This window comes from Felis catus, chromosome B1, assembly GCF_018350175.1.
Source record: "Felis catus isolate Fca126 chromosome B1, F.catus_Fca126_mat1.0, whole genome shotgun sequence".
Lineage (NCBI taxonomy): Eukaryota > Metazoa > Chordata > Mammalia > Carnivora > Felidae > Felis > Felis catus.
The window spans coordinates 148,459,919-148,482,625 of record NC_058371.1 but is presented as its reverse complement, the minus strand read 5'-3'; the positions used below and the strand labels follow the sequence as shown (position 1 = coordinate 148,482,625).

The 22,707-nt window shown below is 37.0% G+C and overlaps 1 long non-coding RNA gene and 1 other non-coding gene across 2 annotated transcripts; one reads left to right on the top strand and one right to left on the bottom strand.

The window, feature by feature from the left end:
* Positions 1-637: 637 nt before the first annotated feature.
* LOC123385048 lies at positions 638-12,968 on the bottom strand. Its single transcript, XR_006597026.1, has 3 exons — positions 12,364-12,968; positions 11,994-12,033; positions 638-761 (listed from the first exon to the last, which is right to left on the bottom strand). It is a non-coding gene; the product is annotated as an uncharacterized LOC123385048 (long non-coding RNA).
* Positions 6,660-8,147, top strand: LOC109499133. The gene is made up of 2 exons (XR_006597027.1): positions 6,660-6,997; positions 8,059-8,147. It is a non-coding gene; the product is annotated as an uncharacterized LOC109499133 (transcript).
* Positions 12,969-22,707: the final 9,739 nt, after the last annotated feature.

The window sequence follows — 22,707 nt, the reverse complement described above, 5'->3', positions numbered from 1 at the left end:
TACTTGGTTTCAAAATTCCACTACTTATATTCAGATTTAACTAACATATTAAGTCCCTATCTGGTTCCAATTACTATATAATATGTTTTCCTATATCTTTAGATTAGCTGGAGAACATAATTACCTAAGGATCCCTGAGGATATGTAGCAGGAAGAGGCCTGACTTACTCAAAGCTTCAGCTCCGATGCTCATGAAACCATCATTTATGAAGTCAGATACCATGATGAGTGCTTTTCTACATTTCATTTCACTTATTTACCAGTTCCAGGATAATTATTTTTATTTTTTTTTTATTTTTTTTCAACATTTATTTATTTTTGGGACAGAGAGAGACAGAGCATGAACGGGGCAGGGGCAGAGAGAGAGGGAGACACAGAATCGGAAACAGGCTCCAGGCTCTGAGCCATCAGCCCAGAGCCTGACGCGGGGCTCGAACTCACGGACCGCGAGAGCGTGACCTGACTGAAGTCGGACGCTTAACCGACTGCGCCACCCAGGCGCCCCAGGATAATTATTTTTATATTCACACTAAAGATAAAAAAATTCAGACTCAAAAGTGGGGCTTTCCCATCCACAGCTAATAAGGAATAAGATCTAAAAATCTAAACACATATCTGTCAAATCTAGAGCTTTCGCTACCTTATTTAGTGTGGGAGTTTCCATGGCTGACATCTTCCTTATCCCTGCTGCCTCCTGATAGCTAGAATTTCAATAACAGGACATCCGCAGCCTTATACAGCTGGCTAGTAATCAGGACTACCTGTTGGCCAACACAAATAAAAACCAAAGATTGAGTAAGCAAAACCACTCATAAGAAAAGTGCTCATCAGCAAACAAATACTTCATGATCTTGCTTATATGTAAAGAAACCAAATTCCCAGAAACATAGAGTATATTGGTGGTTGCCAGGGGCTGGGGAGTGGTGGGTTTATAAGATAAGTAACTTCCGGGGACCTAACGTACAGCACTGTGACTATAGTTACTAATGCTGTATTAGTATGGTATACTTGAAATTTGCTAAGAGTAGACCTTCAATGTTCTCACTACACACACATATACATACACATGTTCCCAAAGGTAACTATGTGAGGTAATGGATGTGTTAACTAACCTTATCATAGTAATCATTTCTCAATATATACATATATCAAATCATCATATTGTATACCTTAAGCTTACTCAATGTTATAGGTCAAATATATTTCAACAGAGATGGAAAAAGTATTGTGCATTTTAAAAAGCTTAATAAGTAAAGCTACTATTTTTTAATCTTGTTTCAATTCTTTGTGTGTGTGTCTATGTACTAAGTTATGACATATAATACATTCTTTTAACCATGGGTGAATTTAAAAACATTTGAAAGCCAACTTACTAGAATCACTATAGCATTACTGAGGAAGGTGGATTAGAGACAGAGTATTAGAGTAGAGAATCTGATTAAGAGGCTATTATAATAGTCCAGAAGAGAATGAGAAACTAAACTAAGGAAATGGCAATGAGAATGCAAGAAAATGATTACCGGAGTGTATAAAGGAAAATTTAATTACCAGAATGAAGGGACAAGGAAAGTACAGGTGAGTTTCAGATTTCTGGCTTGGAAGAATGAGTGATGTATGACCATTAGGTGAGGGATTAAATAAAAGTGAGAAGCAGATTTTCAAGGAAAAAATAGTAAGTTCAGTTTTGAATCATATCCATCATATATCTAAATGAAATATGCAGTTAGATATTCCATTCTACAGGACAAGACTCTGGACTAAAGGTATACGTTAGGGACTCAGAAGTCTATTATATGATTCATAACAAGAGTGGACTAAGAGGTCAACTACAACAAGTTGAGGGAAAAGAATCAGTGAATAAGACTTAAGGTTACTGTTAGAAAAGTTGAAAAAGAACAGAAGAGAGTGGCTTTAAGAAGCTAAAGGAGAGAAAAAAAGGGTTTCCAGATGGAGTAGTCACCACTATTTAAATGCCAAACAATATAATATAACATGAGGACAGAAAAACATCTATGGTTTTCACAATAAGTGGTAACTGGCAGGGCACCTGGGTGGCTCAGTCAGTTAAGCCTCTGACTTCGGCTCAGGTCATGATCTTGCGGTTCGTGAGCGCAAGCCCCACATCCGGCTCTGTGCTGACAGCTCAGAGCCTGGAGGCTGCTTCAGATTCTGTGTGTGTGTCTCTCTCTGCCCCTCCCCTGCTTGCACTCTGTCTCTCTCTCTTTCTCTCAAAAGTAAATAAACATTAATTAATTAATTAATTTAAAAAGTGGTAACTGGAAACTTTTGTTAGAACAATTTCATGTAAGTAAAGAAACGGAAACACAGATTGTAAGACAAGGAAATGAACAGTATGTTATACACACATGTACAAACACACACACATACATATGCACACACATATACATACAGATACACCCGTTAGTCCTTGGGTAATCTACTCTGACCTCAGATTGGCTCAAATTAAATTCATGTACAGCAACATGCTAGGTTTAATAAATTAGATTTCTGATTGAGGCAGTTTGCTTTAAATAAGTGAGATAAGCTAGAACGTTCAGTTATAAGAAAGTTTAATGTTTCTCTGGGTTTTCAGTGATTTTTCTGTACTTCTGCCACATGACAGTATAAAGCATTAGTTAAGAGGGTGGGCTTGGACCCAAATTACTGATGTTCAGTACCATCTCCGCCACAGTATAATATATAGTAATTAGCATTCTCTACTTCTCTTTCTCTGTAATGGGGATCATGTGAACAATAATGCTGGGCTCTGAAGGTTGGTTGTTTTGAGGATTACGTGACAATACATATAAAGCAGTTAGGTTTGCACTTGAGCACTTAAATGTTACTTTTTTTCTGAGTTCTCCTGAGAACTAATTCACATAAAGGATAAAAGAGAAAGGACAGATTTTGATGCATTACTAAAATTTGGATCATATAAACTCTGCTGACATAGAAATTGAACTGAAAGGATGCAATATTCTTGAGGACTCTCAAATAAATGGTAAAAAAGCCCAAGTTTTATAACTCTTGACTATAGACATGCAATATGCATACATATTTAAGGTAGTTCTTGAAGTTTTTGAGGGCTCTAGTGTTCAGTCCCACATTTGACTGTTATATCCTTTCTATTGTGTTAAGTGCACCTTTAATTGAAAAAGAGAATATAGTATTTCATAAGGTAACCATGATGCTTTGATCCTCCCAGATATGGTCCATTGATATGTGAACCTCTAACTCTGATCACTAAAATCAGAGCTGAAAGAATCATGCAAAAGATTTTAATCTCTTTAACATTTTTAATAGTCTTTATTTTCTTAAATTACAACACTACCAAACATGCTTTCCAGTAGATTATAATCAATACCCATAAGATGCTTAGAAAATATTTTTAACTATGGAAATTAAGTTTTAAAAAAATAAGAGCGTGGGGCAACCTTATATGATATTACAAGCTTTATATATACAAGATAGAAAATTTGATCACAAATAGATGTATTTGGTAGTCACTCAGTTTCAATGAAACCACAAACATTGGCTATTCCCCAATTTCAACACATTGTGATAGTTGATGATTCAACTCAGTAATAACTGATCCCAGAGAGAGGCTTTCAAGCCACAAACTTTTCCATACCATTCACTTCTGAGTCTATAAAATAGCTGTAATAATCCAGGGCCAGTCACTTCTAATTGCTTACAACAGCATCCACGAGAAGGAACTGGCTGAGAAGTCTGAGGTAAGAGAGGTCTTAAATATGATAAACTAAGGTAGATAGATGATAGATAGATAGATGATAGATAGATAGATAGATAGATGTTAGATAGGTAGATAGATAGACAGATGATAGATGGTAGATAGATAGATAGATGGATGATAGATAGATAGATAGATAGATAGATAGATAGATAGATAGATGTTAGGTAGATAGATAGACAGATGATAGATGGTAGATAGATAGATGATAGATAGATAGATAGATAGATAGATAGATAGATAGATAGATAGATACAAATAAATGATAGATAAACAGTAGACAGATAGACATATCCTGTAAAATGCCAAAATTAAAATTATTGAGACTGTCATACAATGGTTGCTTGAATTTGTAAACTTAGTAATTAGTGATTTTGGGTATCATGCCTTATCATTATACCCAACAGCACCCGGTACAATGCTTTGCAGCTTAGAAGTTATGCTCTGTGTGTGTTTATTTATGTCTGTGAGAAGTGTGTGTGTGTGTGTGTGTGTGTGTGTGTGTGTAAAATTGCCCATTCTGCAAGTCCTCCCATATAATTCTAAACTTCACTGCAATTTTAAATGCCTGTCTTATTACAACAACATCATCTGGTATTTTTCCAAATCCCAATTTGAATTTTGAACAATATGATCAAAAATAAAGACAGAGTTCAAAATGTGAGTACATTTTTTCTTTTACATTTTATTTTTCCATCTCATAGAAATTTAGGAAGCATCAAGAGGTGATAAAATACCCCTAGAATCTCCATTAATTGCCCAAAGCCATCCCCAAATAATAATAATGATATGGACAATTGACATTTTCCTGAATGTAAAACTTTAAAAACTCTTCAGAAACTTTGTAATGTGTTGGCCTATAATTGCATAAATAAATTAATTAAATACTTAATTTAGCTCAGTTTTATACAAATTATTAGCAATTATAACTAATACATTATAACAACATATGATAAGATAGAGTCTACAATTGAAATTAAAATATAAAATGAAATGCTTTGGAAATGTCCTTTCCCATATGTCAAAAATATGTCCTTCTAAATAGCATGGAATTTTCGGGGTTTCCTGAGAACCAATTCGAATCATTCTTTCACTGAAACTAATTTATAGACATTATTACCATGTTTTGAACATCCTGAGATCAGTAAATAACTGCTTACCCCCACACTACCATTCTATCTATATAAACTAAGGCTGTATTTTATTCCAGAAACTACCTTTATTACCATATATGGAGAGGTATTATTCTGAAATGATATGTGAAACTTGATTTGTAAAAGAATTGAGGTAACATAGTTGTAAAGTTGCAAAGTACCTTTGATTTTACCTAAAAAAAACAATGTGCTCCATTAACAAATAGATTGATGCCCTAAGATTAAGTGACTTGCCTAAAGTCAGAATTGTTAGTAACATAATCTGTACTACAACTGGATTTTCTAAATTTATGCTAACATTTGATCTTTCTCCTGATTTCTAGGATATTTCTGAATAAGATGAAAGTTCTCCTTCTGATCACAGCCATTTTGGCAGTAACTTCTGGTTTCCCGGTAAGTATCCGTTTCTATATTCCAGAGTATTTATGGTCAATATTTCAGAGTATTTATGAATTTGATTTTTTTTGTTCTAATTCGAGAATCCTGGGAATTTCCCCACACACACACTGTATTCCTACTTTATAAACATGCCTGATATCTGCCCCTTTAACATGATGTAAATCATATATTGTTCAGTGCTTAGTTCGTTCAATCCACATAGCATTGATACAGTGGTGAATTTTAATCATTTAGAATACATATTAACACTTTCCAGGAAAAGGGTTACTATAATGTTTTCTAGATGCTCAAATCCTAGATTTTTAAAAACTGGATAGTATAAAATAACATTAAGTAGTAGAGAAATTATTTCCTTCACACATATGCATATATTTCTCAGTTTGTGTGTTTCATGAACATGAGTTGAACTAATTTCACTATTTGAGTTTTAGGTCACTCAAGACCCAGAAAGAGAACAACCAAGTGTAAGTTACATATCCTCTTTTTAACATGTAAGATGTCCATGCGACATATCCATAACTGTGGTTAAAGTTCCTTTATCTAACCTTCTCAAACTCTAGAGAAAACCTTAAAGAGTTTATATAAAGCAGTCAACAGAACAGACTTCAAAAATCTGATCTTGCTTGTATGAAGGGAATTATATCAGCCTCTCATGTAACAGTGGGAACCAAAATGAAACTTGAATCACTCTGAGATATACTCGGTTATGACATTTTTGTTAGAATTATCTAGACTAATAGAGGCTGTTAATTATTCATGTCTCCACTCTGCTTAACTCTACAAAGTTCATTCCACAAAAGGTAAAATAATAATAATAATAATAACAATTAAAACTTGAGAATTAGGAGATATGGACCAGTTTGATGATCTTGCCAGTGACAAATTCACTAAAGGATTATTTTGTCTAAATAGTTAATTAAATTTTTTTAAGAAAAGAAAAATAAAAGTTGAAGAGGAAGGTTCTTATTTAAGAATCTGCTTATATTCATAAAAATCTTATTATCTGAAAGGGAGTTTGGTTTTGAGGCCAAAGATACAAACAGTGTTAAAGATACAGAAATTGATAGGGATATAAATAGAAGATAAGAGACAGAAAAAAGAAAAATAAAGAAAGATAAAGAAGATACAGGGCCTACACAAAGTTTGGGTAAAGATCTAGTATAAAGACAAAGGGAGAAATCTGATGTTCCCTCATTAATCCCCCTCCCTCTTGGCCTTCTAGTTAAAAGTAATTATCAGGAAAATTTGGCCATGAGCAGAAAGGTTTGAAGATATAGTTATCTTTAAGTAATTTCCTTAAATTTTCTAAAATAATGTGAATTATTTAAATCCCTGTTCATAGTACACAGAGAAAAGGTAAATGATCCTAGAACTTCTAAACTCCCTACTTAAAAATGAAGACCCACATGTTAAAAGGCTATTTTATCTCTCTCCAGCATGAAAAGTAAAACAAATCTTTTTAATTTCTTTCTTTCAACAGGTCACTCAGAGCAATGAATCACCTTCACAGTTTTATGGACCCCCTTTCCCATATCCATTGGGCCCATATTATGTACCATTCCTGTATCGAGGATATCCTTGGTATCCATATAATTTTCCTATTCCAATACCTCTGTCTGACCCTACAACTACACCTTCTAGTGGCCAGTAAATAAGAAAAAAAGTCCCACTGCAATTTAAAATGAAATAGGTGGTAAGTACACATAATACAAAGCATGTGTTTTTTAAGTTATTTGTGAATTATAATGTACCATTCCATTAAAAATATATTGCAATGTTCCCACTTATCCCCATTAAGTTACAATTTGTTTCCATCTTTTTCTCTGGTAGACATGGTTAGTCTCCACTCAGCAGTAAGTTCCTGTGTCTTTCCATGATCACAGTAGCACGTCAGTTTAAATACCTCCTTTGCTATGATATAATAGAAACAAACCCTTTCCTTTCTTACTAACATATTTCTAACTTTTTAAATATTTTCTGCTATCAACATTTGTGCATATTTGAACTAAATCAGGGGTCTAAAGGAGGCAAAACTTCAACTAAAGTGCATATCACAACAGATGAACTTGTGGATGTAGGGTCTAAGGCAGACTTCAGACTATTCCTTAGAAAATCATGTATTTTTCTAATTAATATTAAAACTTAAAACTAGCTTCTGATGCTCATATCATAATAAAATCCTTAAGGCTGAATATCCCATGTACAAAAGGGGCCCCTATCATCTCATCATATCAAAACCAAAGTTACTGGCTTAACTGAAGGAATGCAGACTAAAGATTACACTAGGACCAAGAGGACTGTTTTAGGAAACAAAAACTTTCAGCTATTACCTACAATTAAAGGCCTCTGCCTTCTTTCCTGCATCTACTCAAGCCTTCTTGAGCATAAAGTTTCCCAGTCATTGGACTAGATTTACTTTTAAAACAATCTTTGTGGGGCGCCTGGGCGGCTCAGTCGGTTAAGTGTCCGACTTCAGCTCAGGTCAGGATCTTGCGGTCCGTTGGTTCAAGCCCCGTGTCGGGCTCTGGGGTAATGGCTCAGAGCCTGGAGCCTGTTTCCGATTCTGTGTCTCCCTCTCTCTCTCTGCTCCTCCCCCATTCACACTCTGTCTCTCTCTGTCTCAAAAATAAATAAACATTTAAAAAATTAAAAAAAAAATAAAGCAATCTTTGTAATTAAAAAGTAAAAAATTTATAACTTCACAAGCAAATTACCCATCTGGATTAATAACTGAGCACTTATCATTTATTTCAGGTCTCTACAAAGTTGAATGTGAGCCACTTTCCTGAAGAGTCAATATTCCTGCTAATAAAATAAAAACAAATATAACTGAAGAAGCATCAGTATTCTCTCACAGATATCTTTTGTGTCCCTCTTTAGTAAATAGAAGATCTTGGTTTCCTATTTTCGAAATGTGCTTTGCTGGTAGGAATGCAAAATAATTTTTAACAGATTTTAATATAGATTTCTTGATGACTAACCATTCTATAAAAAGTATGGGGAGTGAGGTGACCAACATCAACCAGTCCTGGAAGTACCTTGAGTAAAAGTCTATCCACCATCTTCTGCTGTATAGTTGCACCAATTGTATTAACAAGAGCCAGAAGTAGATTTAATTTAATTCAAAAAATATTTGAGTAATTGTGCCTCAATTTCTCAACTGAGTCTGTAATTTATATACTGTAGGATATAAACTTGATATGTTGGTAAGGGATATCAAAAAACTCAAGTACTTTATCTAACTTCAAAAAACTGATGAGTAAGATCCTAAAGCTAGATTCATACCATGCTTGCAGGTTACAAAGTGTTTTTCTGAATCATTAGATCAGCAAATTATCACCTAATCTCTGTTCAGTAATCACAATTCATATGTGGGGAAACTAAAGACCATGAAAGTCCTATGGAACTACACATAGACCTAGCCCATGGCAGAAAAGAAATACAAACCAAGCCTATTCAACTCCTATGTTTTTGCCAGCAGCATATATACTAAAATAAATCCTGAGTCTAGGACTCTACAATGGCAGTACCAAAGTCTGTCTGTTTTCAGTTTATTTCAGGAGGAAAAATCAAACCCCTGCTGATAAATGCAACTACCACCCATTTCCTTCTCTGCTAATCTAGATGTCACACTGCCACCAGAGTTATCTTTCAAAACACACACTGACTTATATCTCCGACCTCTAAAATGCCTTGGAAATGCCTTGGAAGGCTTCATAGTAGCTGCAGTAGAAATCCATTTCCCCCTACATGGCATTCAAGGCTTTCTACAAAGCCTTGAAGCTTCCTTCAAGCTTCAAGCCTTCAAGTATGAAGCCTTGAGCTTCCCTTTTTTTTTTTTTTTTGTTTGAGCTTCCTTTTGAATTACCATGCCAGGAGCCCATCTCTCTCCCAGCCCCAGGTGTTCTGCCACACTATTGCCATTCCCCACAACTGGCTTTCACTCTCACACCCTGTGCCTCCGCTTAGGTGCTCTAGCTTCATGCAATGTCCATTCCTCAGGTTCACTGTTTAAATCCACTTTATCTCTCAAGATCTAAATCCAGTATCATGACCGTCATGAAAAGCTTTCTCCTATCTCTCCAAACAGAATAACTCACCACTCTGACCTTTCTTCACTACATTTTACTTCCACTTTTTAAAAAAAAATCTTATTATACTTTAATTTCTAAAAAATCATTCATTTACATTTCTGTATCTTTCTTGAGAAGACTGTAAGTTCCTGCAGTAACACAATAATATAAGTATTCCCCAGCACCTAGCAGAGTACTCAGTGAATATTTGAGAAATAAAAAGTATTAAGAAAACTTCCAAATTCTTAATGTTAAACAAAACAGCTTTTTCATATCTCTGACCTATATCAATACATAAATTAGCAGAGTATTCCTATTTTTGAAAAAAAACTTCTTAAAATCAATATATCAATGGTAACAGTTTTCTCTTAATTAACTATAGCATTAGCCCCAAAAAATGGGTAAATTTGTGTCTATCCATACTTTGCCATATAAACTGCCATAAAATGTGAAGTCTTAAATAAAATTTTTTGTCACAAGACAATACAAGTTGGATACAATAGAATAGATAGAAAGATAGATAGATAGATAGATAGATTATATATCTCAAAGGATTTAACATTTGTGTCAGTTATGGAAAAACCAAGTTCAGAGGCTTTTAGTTAACCAAGTATATATTCCCTTTCATAGAAATGAAATGCACATAGCAAAGAGTTTGCAAACTTTATTATAGAACAACATGTCCTGATCATCAGCTTCCATAAATCTCATGATGAGCATTCTAGAAACAAATCCCTGAAAGAGGAAAAGGTAGCAGGTGGTGATGAAAATAAACTCTCCTGCAGTAAATGACAAAACAGCATCCAACAAGATTCTACTTGCACAATGAGCCTTTCATTGTGTCACAATGGCAACCTTTGTCCCCATAGGTCAATTATCAGGAAATAAGAAAAATTCTCTTTGGACAAAGATTACATTTCTCCACTCCAAGTTAAAAGTGTTCATGGCTAACCCCTCAACATCAATGAGGGAAATCCTGCCATGACCCACTAGCTGGCTACAAATCAAGGTCAGCCTAATGAGCTTCTCAGCATGACTTGAACAGGAAACTGCTGTCTCCCTTGGTCATTTTCAAGGATCAGAGGTTCCTCAAACATTAAATATTCATCCTTTGGTATTAAAGTCAGTGATCATTCTTTGGTATTAAAGTCAGTAATCCCATTTAAAACTATGGGAGGGAGAGCAAGAAGACTAGACTGTCCTCAATATAACTTGGTAAATTAATTTTATAGCAATTATTTCACAATCTTACAGCTGACAGATTGGAGGTGATTGCATGACTGAGGAAAGACAGTCAAAGGAAACCAAGATAGGGGAAAATGAAGAAGGTAGGAAATCAAAGCCCTGAAGAGGGGCCAAAGGCAAAGCTTGGCTGCTCAGTAGTTTGGGAAGGCCAACTTTCTAGTTTACTGTCTTTCCTCTGTTTTCTTTGTTTAGGCTTTGATATATGTTCTTAACTCTCAGATTGGAAATTTTATTTTATTCACTTCAAATTATATCACTGTAACTCCCTGGGGGGATAAAAACAGAGAAACTATCATTTACTTTTAACTACTGTATTTGTGAAGCAAATGCATTCTATTAAAATTAATCAGCTAGTCCCCCAGGGGATTTGGGCAACATCATTCCTGGTCCTGACACTTTTGACTGTGGTGACTAGGGAGATAATTTCTCAAAGAGAGTGTCAATCAAACCTCCATTTTATTTTGTAATCTAATGTTGGTTTATGGGAATAGGATTCACAAGAACATTGTCTCCCAAAGTGTGTATCTTGAAGCATGAATCTTACCAGATGGACTCAAATTAAATATTCACCCTCAAACTCAAAATATCTCTTGAAAATTTAGAGCAAACATATATAACATTCTTGAAAATGCCAGTTTAACACATCTTTTGCTTAACTATGCTTCCCAAACTAAACTGACCTTATTATAGCATGTTTACCATTTCATCTAAAATAGTTGATAAAATTAGTGTGCCCCTGAAAACACTATTATTTTAAAACATAATCAGCTGTAGAGACACTACTTACCACATTCACATGGAGTTTATATACCAACTATTGAAAAAGGCTTTTATGGAAAAGTAAACAAAAAGCTGAATTTATCTCCATTATTCTCCTTGAGAAGAAGACTCACATTTCCCCATATAATCTTTCATATTTCATTCATTCACTAAAAACTCAATATTCATTTTGTGTCAAAAATTGTGCTAAATGCTAGAGATTTGGACAAAAGGATTTTTTTTCTTCTTTAAGTAGCTTATAGTCTAGTGAGAATAGAGTAACTTGTATACAATTTCAATAAATGTAGTAAGTGTTCCAATAAAGTATTCACAGAGGTTTTTTGGGAGGAGAGGGATTTGTTTGTTTTTAAAGCAGAAGGGAAGGGGTGCCTGGGTGGCTCAGTCAGTTAAGTGTCCAACTCTTGGTTTCAGCTCAGGTCATGATCTCACGGCTCATGTGTTCAAGCCCCACACTGGGCTCTACACTGACAGCACCTGCTTGAGAATCTCACTCTCCCTCTCTCTCTGGCCCTTCCCTGCTCATGCACACTTTCTCTATCTCAAACTAAATAAATAAACCTTTAAAGTAGAAGGGAAACTAGACTTACTTACACAAATTAGGAAAGGTCCCACAGGTGAATTGGAGCTGAACCTTAATGGATAAAAAACAGTAATTGACAAGTAAGTACAAATTAAATGTTTAAACAGATGTCTACTGAATGGATAAACTCTGTACCCAAATGAGTATTTTTAATGACTTTTAGCTTCATTGGGCAAAGTAAAAAAGAACAAAAGATGGGACTAAAATAATTTATAACCTGTTTCTAATGGATAAAAAGTGAATATATAAAGTTCTCTTAACTTTAGGGATAACCTCTGATCTGAGAAACAAAAGAGAAGGTGGTAAATATCTTACTATGTTCTTGTTCAGTACATAACATTTCTGTTAACTTTTCATATAGATATAGAGAACAAATATCACCTGATGAGTCATCTCCTTATGTAAATGACTAAGACATCCAGGAGGCAGTATTTCTCCAGAATTCTATGTGAATTCAATAATACCTTGCAGAGTTATTCCTGTGGATAAACTTATGGCTGAAGTTTGGTCAAACCAAGGCAGATGAAAGAAATTAGCTGCAATAAAATAAGGTGAAAGTGAGGCACCATCAGCTGAAGGACTCCTCCCTCCAACAGCTTAAGATGCATATTACTTCTCTCAACTATCCAAGACTTGAGTAGGGGAAGGAAATACAACCAGGATATCAAGCAGCAATCACTCCAAGTGAGAGCCCAGTGAGAGCCCAGCTCCACCGACAATCAAAGGGAAGTCGGCTTTAATGCTCTTACAGGAAAATCCCAGAAAACCTATTTCTTATCCACTAGCTCTTCAATGAAGGAAATCCGAATTCCAGGGAAAACAGAGAATATGCCTGTCCACTTCTGGAGTTCTTCATGAACAGGTTCTGATTTCATCCAGAAGAAAGTAGTGAATCCCAAACTTTCAAGTGTATAAAAAACTATTTAGGTGCTTATTTCTTTTTTTTAACTTTCTAAGTTTACTTTTATTTATTTTTTGAAAGAGAAAGAGCAAGCAGGGGAGGGGCAGAGAGAGAGGGAGACAGAATCCCAAGTACAGACAAAGCCTGATGGAGGGCTCAAACTCATGAACCATGAGATTTTGACCCAAGCAAAAGTCAAGAATTGGATGCTTAACCAATGAAGCCACCCAGCCACCCCTAGGTACATATTTCCTGTGCAGATTTCCAGGGACACTACTCCCCTGAAACTTATGGCTCAGAAGTGTGCAGTGACATAATAATTTGCAACTTAAACAAGTATCCAGATAATTTGTGCAACAAACATTTGAATGTCTAAAATGTGTTTGACATAATTCTATGCAGTGGGGAACTTAGATTCTAGTGAAAGAAGACAGAGAATAGTTAATGGACATATATAAATTTTGAAAATCATTTCATAATGTAATACGTTATGGAAAAAATAAGATAAAATAATAGAATGATGATGGAAAGGAAAGGGCTATTTAGAAAATGTGGCAAGAAACATCTCTGATATAAAGAAGACACTATTCGAGGAGAATCGGGGTAAGAATATTTCAGAGACTATGAACACAAGTAAAAAGTGATTTGGGAAAGAGTATGGCACCTTCTAGAAACAGAAAGTTTATTGAGGCTGGCACAGAGTGAGAGAAAAAGTGGTGGAATATAAGATAAGAGGGATAGAGAGATAATAAATTATAGAAATTAATAGGCTCTGAGAAAATGCTTGGAATTTATTTTAAGTGCTAGAGGAGGTCATTGCAAGATTTTAAGCAGGAGAATAATCATATCAGGTATATGTTCAAAAAATAACATTTTTATAACTGTGTGAGGAATGTTTACAAGGTGACAAGAGTGAAAGTAGGGAGACCAGAAAGTACTGAGATGGTCAAGTGTGTGATGTCAGTAGCTGGGATTGACTGGAGCAATAAATGCTAAGACTAGAAAGTGCTGGCAGATTCCAGGTATATCGTCAAAGATAGGGCTTATAATTCTAATGGACTGTTGAGGATGGGAAAAAAATGACTCACAGATTTTTGTCTTCATCCACAGAGAGCATCATGGTTTCATTTATTAAAGAGGGGAAACACTAGGAGAGTTGAGAAAAGAGATGTGTCTAAAAATCAAATATTCTGCTTTATTCATAAATGTGGGTTGTCCCCTTCACATACAAACGGGAATACTAACACAACGGCTAGATACATGAATATGTAGTTCAATGAAGTTAAGAGTATGTGTATCATATTTAAAGCTATAGGAATGGAGTAGGTCAACTATAATGATACAAAAGAGAGGGAAAAAAGGTAAAAGGGTGGTAAACCCAGGAAGAATCCATGAACGTTTTCCCAAATTGAGGGTTTGAGAAGAATAAGAGGAACCAAAAGAGAAATGAAGAGCAGCCAATGGTTTGAGAGGAAAAACCAAAAGAATAAATCATTACAAGTCAGAAAGCCGAATCAGCATGCCAAAGGCTGCTGAGATTGATGAAGAGAAGGATCTAAACAGTAGCACTGGATTTGACCACCTGGATGTCATAGTTGACCTGGATATTTTGTGTGGTTTTTTTTTGTCATTTATTTTTTTTTATTTTTTATATGAAATTTATTGACAAATTGGTTTCCATACAACACCCAGTGCTCATCCCAAAAGGGGATACCCATTAATACCCATCACCCACCCTCTCCTCCCTCCCACCCCCCATCAACCCTCAGTTTGTTCTCAGTTTTTAACAGTCTCTTATGCTTTGGCTCTCTCCCACTCTAACCTGTTTTTTTTTCCTTCCCCTCCCCCATGGGTTCCTGTTAAGTTTCTCAGGATCCACATAAGAGTGAAACCATATGGTATCTGTCTTTCTCTGTATGGCTTATTTCACTTAGCATCACACTCTCCAGTTCCATCCACGTTGCTACAAAAGGCCATATTTTATTTTTTCTCATTGCCACGTAATATTCCATTGTGTATATAAACCACAATTTCTTTATCCATTCATCAATTGATGGACATTTAGGCTCTTTCCATAATTTGGCTATTGTTGAAAGTGCTGCTATACACATTGGGGTACAAGTGGCCCTATGCATTAGTACTCCTGTATCCCTTGGATAAATTCCTAGCAGTGCTATTGCTGGGTCATAGGGTAGGTCTATTTTTAATTTTCTGAGGAACCTCCACACTGCTTTCCAGAGCGGCTGCACCAATTTGCATTCCCACCAACAGTGCAAGAGGGTTCCCGTTTCTCCACATCCTCTCCAGCATCTATAGTCTCCTGATTTGTTCATTTTGGCCACTCTGACTGGCGTGAGGTGATACCTGAGTGTGGTTTTGATTTGTATTTCCCTGATAAGGAGCGACGCTGAACATCTTTTCATGTGCCTGTTGGCTATCCGGATGTCTTCTTTAGAGAAGTGTCTATTCATGTTTTCTGCCCATTTCTTCACTGGGTTATTTGTTTTTTGGGTGTGGAGTTTGGTGAGCTCTTTATAGATTTTGGATACTAGCCCTTTGTCCGATATGTCATTTGCAAATATCTTTTCCCATTCCGTTGGTTGCCTTTGAGTTTTGTTGGTTGTTTCCTTTGCTGTGCAGAAGCTTTTTATCTTCATAAGGTCCCAGTAATTCACTTTTGCTTTTAATTCCCTTGCCTTTGGGGATGTGTCGAGTAAGAGATTGCTACGGCTGAGGTCAGAGAGGTCTTTTCCTGCTTTCTCCTCTAAGGTTTTGATGGTTTCCTGTCTCACATTTAGGTCCTTTATCCATTTTGAGTTTATTTTTGTGAATGGTGTGAGAAAGTGGTCTAGTTTCAACCTTCTGCATGTTGCTGTCCAGTTCTCCCAGCACCATTTGTTAAAGAGGCTGTCTTTTTTCCATTGGATGTTCTTTCCTGCTTTGTCAAAGATGAGTTGGCCATACGTTTGTGGGTCTAATTCTGGGGTTTCTATTCTATTCCATTGGTCTATGTGTCTGTTTTTGTGCCAATACCACGCTGTCTTGATGATGACAGCTTTGTAGTAGAGGCTAAAGTCTGGGATTGTGATGCCTCCTGCTTTGGTCTTCTTCTTCAAAATTCCTTTGGCTATTTGGGGCCTTTTGTGGTTCCATATGAATTTTAGGATTGCTTGTTCTAGTTTCGAGAAGAATGCTGGTGCAATTTTGATTGGGATTGCATTGAATGTGTAGATAGCTTTGGGTAGTATTGACATTTTGACAATATTTATTTTTCCAATCCATGAGCAGGGAATGTCTTTCCATTTCTTTAAATCTTCTTCAATTTCCTTCATAAGCTTTCTATAGTTTTCAGCATACAGATCCTTTACATCTTTGGTTAGATTTATTCCTAGGTATTTTATGCTTCTTGGTGCAATTGTGGATGGGATCAGTTTCTTTATTACTCTTTCTGTTGCTTCATTGTTAGTGTATAAGAATGCAACTGATTTCTGTACATTGATTTTGTATCCTGCAACTTTGCTGAATTCCTGTATCAGTTCTAGCAGACTTTTGGTGGAGTCTATCGGATTTTCCATGTATAATATCATGTCATCTGCAAAAAGCGAAAGCTTGACTTCATCTTTGCCAATTTTGATGCCTTTGATTTCCTTTTGTTGTCTGATTGCTGATGCTAGAACTTCCAGCACTATGTTAAACAGCAGCGGTGAGAGTGGGCATCCTTGTCGTGTTCCTGATCTCAGGGGAAAAGCTCTCAGTTTTTCCCCGTTGAGGATGATGTTAGCTGTGGGCTTTTCATAAATGGCTTTTATGATCTTTAAGTATGTTCCTTCTATCCCAACTTTCTCAAACGTTTTTATTAAGAAAGGGTGCTGGATTTTGTCAAAGGCCTTTTCTGCATCGATTGACAGGATCATATGGTTCTTCTCTTTTTTTTTTGTTAATGTGATGTATCACGTTGATTGATTTGCGAATGTTGAACCAGCCCTGCATCCCAGGAATGAATCCCACTTGATCATGGTGAGTAATTCTTTTTATATTCCGTTGAATTCGATTTGCTAGTATCTTATTGAGAATTTTTGCATCCATATTCATCAGGGATATTGGCCTGTAGTTCTCTTTTTTTACTGGGTCTCTGTCTGGTTTAGGAATCAAAGTAATACTGGCTTCATAGAATGAGTCTGGAAGTTTTCCTTCCCTTTCTATTTCTTGGAATAGCTTGAGAAGGATAGGTATTATCTCTGCTTTAAACGTCTGGTAGAACTCCCCTGGGAAGCCATCTGGTCCTGGACTCTTATTTGTTGGGAGATTTTTGATAACCGATTCAATCTCTTCGCTGGTTATGGGTCTGTTCAAGCTTTCTATTTCCTCCTGATTGAGTTTTGGAACAGTGTGGGTGTTCAGGAATTGGTCCATTTCTTCCAGGTTGTCCAATTTGTTGGCATATAATTTTTCATAGTATTCCCTGATAATTGTTTGTATCTCTGAGGGATTGGTTGTAATAATTCCATTTTCATTCATGATTTTATCTATTTGGGTCATCTCCCTTTTCTTTTTGAGAAGCCTGGCTAGAGGTTTGTCAATTTTGTTTATTTTTTCAAAAAACCAACTCTTGGTTTTGTTGATCTGCTCTACAGTTTTTTTAGATTCTATATTGTTTATTTCTGCTCTGATCTTTATGATTTCTCTTCTTCTGCTGGGTTTAGGCTGCCTTTGCTGTTCTGCTTCTAGTTCCTTTAGGTGTGCTGTTAGATTTTGTATTTGGGATTTTTCTTGTTTCTTGAGATAGGCCTGGATTGCAATGTATTTTCCTCTCAGGACTGCCTTCGCTGCGTCCCAAAGCGTTTGGATTGTTGTATTTTCATTTTCATTTGTTTCCATACATTTTTTAATTTCTTCTCTAATTGCCTGGTTGACCCACTCATTCGTTAGTAGGGTGTTCTTTAACCTCCATGCCTTTGGAGGTTTTCCAGACTTTTTTCTGTGGTTGATTTCAAGCTTCATAGCATTGTGGTCTGAAAGTATGCATGGTATAATTTCAATTCTTGTAAACTTATGAAGGGCTGTTTTGTGACCCAGTATATGATCTATCTTGGAGAATGTTCCATGTGCACTCGAGAAGAAAGTATACTCTGTTGCTTTGGGATGCAGAGTTCTAAATATATCTGTCAAGTCCATCTGATCCAATGTCTCATTCAGGGCCCTTGTTTCTTTATTGACCGTGTGTCTAGATGATCTGTCCCTTTCTGTAAGTGGGGTGTTAAAGTCCCCTGCAATTACCACATTCTTATCAATAAGGTTGCTTATGTTTATGAGTAATTGTTTTATATATTTGGGGGCTCCGGTATTCGGCGCATAGACATTTATAATTGTTAGCTCTTCCTGATGGATAGACCCTGTAACTATTATGTAATGTCCTTCTTCATCTCTTGTTACAGCCTTTAATTTAAAGTCTAGTTTGTCTGATATAAGTATGGCTACTCCAGCTTTCTTTTGGCTTCCAGTCGCATGATAAATAGTTCTCCATCCCCTCACTCTCAATCTAAAGGTGTCCTCAGGTCTAAAATGAGTCTCTTGTAGACAGCAAATAGATGGGTCTTGTTTTTTTATCCATTCTGATACCCTATGTCTTTTGGTTGGCGCATTTAATCCATTTACATTCAGTGTTATTATAGAAAGATATGGGTTTAGAGTCATTGTGATGTCTGTATGTTTTATGCTTGTAGTGATGTCTCTGGGACTTTTTCTCACAGGGTCCCCCTTAGGATGTCTTGTAGGGCTGGTTTAGTGGTGACAAATTCCTTCAGTTTTTGTTTGTTTGGGAAGACCTTTATCTCTCCTTCTATTCTAAATGACAGACTTGCTGGATAAAGGATTCTCGGCTGCATATTTTTTCTGTCTAGCACCCTGAAAATCTCGTGCCAATTCTTTCTGGCCTGCCAAGTTTCAAAAGAGAGATCAGTCACGAGTCTTATAGGTCTCCCTTTATATGTGAGCGCACGTTTACCCCTTGCTGCTTTCAGAATTTTCTCTTTATCCTTGTATTTTGCCAGTTTCACTATGATATGTCGTGCAGAAGATCGATTCAAGTTACGTCTGAAGGGAGTTCTCTGTGCCTCTTGGATTTCAATGCCTTTTTCCTTCCCCAGTTCAGGGAAGTTCTCAGCTATTATTTCTTCAAGTACCCCTTCAGCACCTTTCCCTCTCTCTTCCTCCTCTGGGATACCAATTATGCGTATATTATTTCTTTTTAGTGTATCACTTAGTTCTCTAATTTTCCCCTCATACTCCTGGATTTTTTTATCTCTCTTTTTCTCAGCTTCCTCTTTTTCCATAACTTTATCTTCTAGTTCACCTATTGTCTCCTCTGCCTCTTCAAGCCGAGCTGTGGTGGTTTCCATTTTGTTATGCATTTCGTTTAAAGCGTTTTTCAGCTCCTCGTGACTGTTCCTTAGTCCCTTGATCTCTGTAGCAAGAGATTCTCTGCTGTCCTGTATACTGTTTTCAAGCCCAGCGATTAATTTTATGACTATTATTCTAAATTCACTTTCTGTTATATTATTTAAATCCTTTTTGATCAGCTCATTAGCTGTTGTTATTTCCTGGAGATTCTTCTGAGGGGAATTCTTCCGCTTGGTCATTTTGGATAGTCCCTGGCGTGGTGAGGACCTGCAGGGCACATCCCCTGTGCTGTGGTGTATAACTGGAGTCGGTGGGCGGGGCCGCAGTCAGACCTGATGTCTGCCCCCAGCCCACGGCTGGGGCCACAGTCAGACTGGTGTGTGCCTTCTCTTCCCTTCTCCTAGGGGCGGGATTCACTGTGGGGTGGTGTGGCCCGTCTGGGCTACTTGCACACTGCCAGGCTTGTGATGCTGGGGATCTGGCGTATTAGCTGGGGTGGGTAGGCAAGGTGCACAGGGGCAGGAGGGGCAGGCTTAGATCACTTCTCCTTAGGTGATCCACTTCAGGAGGGGCCCTGTGGCAGTGGGAGGGAGTCAGATCCGCTGCCGGAGGTTTGGCTCCGCAGAAGCACAGAGTTGGGTGTTTGTGCAGAGCGAGCAAGTTCCCTGGCAGGAACTGGTTCTCTTTGGGATTTTGGCTGGGGGATGGGCGGGGGAGATGGCGCTGGCGAGCGCCTTTGTTCCCCACCAAACTGAGCTCTGTCGTCAGGGGGCTCAGCAGCTCTCCCTCCCTTTGTCCTCCAGCCTTCCCGCTTTCCGAGCAGATCTGTTAACTTATGACCTCCCAGACGCTAAGTCGCGCTTGTTGTGGGAACACAGTCCGTCAGGCCCCTCCGCTTTTGCAAGCCAGACTCGGGGGCTCTGCTTGGCCAGCGAGCCGCCCCTCCGCCCCGGCTCCCTCCCGCCAGTCCGTGGAGCGCGCACCGCCTCGCCGCCCTTCCTACCCTCTTCCGTGGGCCTCTCGTCTGCGTTTGGCTCCAGCGACTCCGTTCTGCTAATCCTCTGGCGGTTTTCTGGGTTATTTAGGCAGGTGTAGGTGGAATCTAAGTGATCAGCAGGACGCGCGGTGAGCCCAGCGTCCTCCTAAGCCGCCATCTTGCCGCTTCCTTCTGACCTGGATATTTTGAATGGTATGAGAGGAATAAAAGATCTATTGGAGTAAATAAAGAACAGAGTTACAGAAAGTGCTAGGATCATATTGGATCCTTTACAAAATTGATACATATTGGATCCTTTACAAAAATTGAAAGCTTTCTTGATTACTCCTTATATTTCTTAATGTGTTATTATAGTGGACCCAGAAACTTTGGGATTCTAAAAGTTGCTAAAGCATAAATTTATATGTGCACTAATACTAAAGTCATAACAACTAGATCTGCTCTAGATGACATCAAATGTATTCTCAGGCCTCAAAAGAGTCTCCTTATCTACATCCAACAGAAAGTGTTATCTCTTCATATGTTCTCTGCAAGCAGAGACTGTGACTGCCTACTATACTCTCCAAACATAGTACCTTGGTTTTTTGGGTGTTTTTTTGTTTTTTCTTAATTTTATAAGTTTATTTATTTATTTTGAGAGAATGCAAGTGGCAGAGGGGCAGAGAGAGTAGCGGGGGGAGAGAGACAGAGAGAGAGAATCCCAAGCAGGCTCCACATGGTCAGTGCAGAGCCTGACATGGGGCTTGAACCCACGAACCATGAGCTCATGACCTGAGCCGAAGTCAGATGCTCAACTGACTGAGCCACCCAGGTGCCCTATAGTGCCTTGTTTTGAATAAGAACTATATATTGTGCACAGTTTATTTAAATAAATTTTCTACAGGAGAGAAAAATCGTGATATTCTGTTTTGTTAATGTTTAAAACATTTAGGAGCATTTAATGCTACTTTCCCAGAATTTTCATGCATTGCAAAGGTTTCCAAAACATACAAGCTTCTGCATTAAAATGTTAATTTTATGATATCTTAAGAATTAATCGTGTAGAAAATTATGTTAGTTATTTACATTGCCACTACTGTCACAAATGTTGTACTTGAAGCACATGATACAGTATTGAGATCAGCCTGGTAGTAATGAAGTAGCTGAGAAATAAAATGAGACAGAAAAAAAAAACCCACATGCATGTGAGTACCACTGAAAGAAAAGAAAATAGAGATAAAATACATATCAGATGTGAGAAATGCTAACAGAACAAGAAGTTGTTATGGATAAAAGCATGCATTTGTGTCAATAATCATATCACTGATCACAAAATGTTTATTTCATAGTGCTTGAAATCTGAATTTATGAATCCACAATAGCTTCTTACTGACCTTCCCTGTGTTAATGGTTATACAGACGCTGATTATCAGGACCTAAACAGAAAGAAGCTGTAGCTTGACTAAGAAGCCCTGTTGGTCTTCCTCCCATACTCTGGGGATGTTTCAGGAGTAGACTATGACCCCTAAAATGAATTTATGACTAGATTGAGGCTAGAGAACCAATTCCAGATAGCAAACTCTCTATTTTAAGATCTTGTTCATCACTATCCCAATTTTCTGAGAGATTTCATATCATGGGAGTTCTGATTTCCTTTTTGTTTTTCTTTGAAAAACATCAAGGTATCTGAATAGCTCCAATGTAGAGTTCACCTAGTTCATCTATACCAGTCATTCAAAACTCTAGTTCTCTTAGATTCCTTAGGTCAATATATATATGGGGAATATTCAGTGTCACTGGTATTCAAGTAAATGTTAGACTATGAGCTCCACAATGGCAAGGATATTTGCCTGCTTTGGTTACTAATTTATCCCTAAGGCCTGGAACAGTACTTGGGCTAATTTAAGTACTCAACAAATAATATCCAGTTTTTCAAAAAAGTCAGATTAGTGTTTGAGGTGGATGGGTGACCCCACTGTAAAATGGTTTTCTCTTGGTATGGATAAAGATTCCTAGCATTCTCAGGGGAAATATAATTACTGAAATATATTTTCCCACTAAAACAATGTTATTAAAAGTGTTCTGAGCCTTTGGTGAATAATAATAATAGTAATAATAAATAAATAAATAAATAAGTTCTTGTAATTGTGAATTAAGTAAATAAAGGCTCAACTGAAAATAAGTATCATTTTATGGCTCTAAACCAAGGACTGAGAAATTACCATGTAGAAAGGAATACCTTCATAATTGGTCAATCCCCATTGACCAGTCCATAATCTTCCAACTATCACTTGACCCTCACAACCAAAGAAAAAAGGTGCGACTAAACAGACCATATATATAGAGAATGATTGGTCTTATTATTCTAGCAGCTTGTTTTAGCAGTTTTGAATCTCTGCCATTTTTCTTCAAACAGCAAAAGCCAACTATTCTGAGAAATGGAAAATCT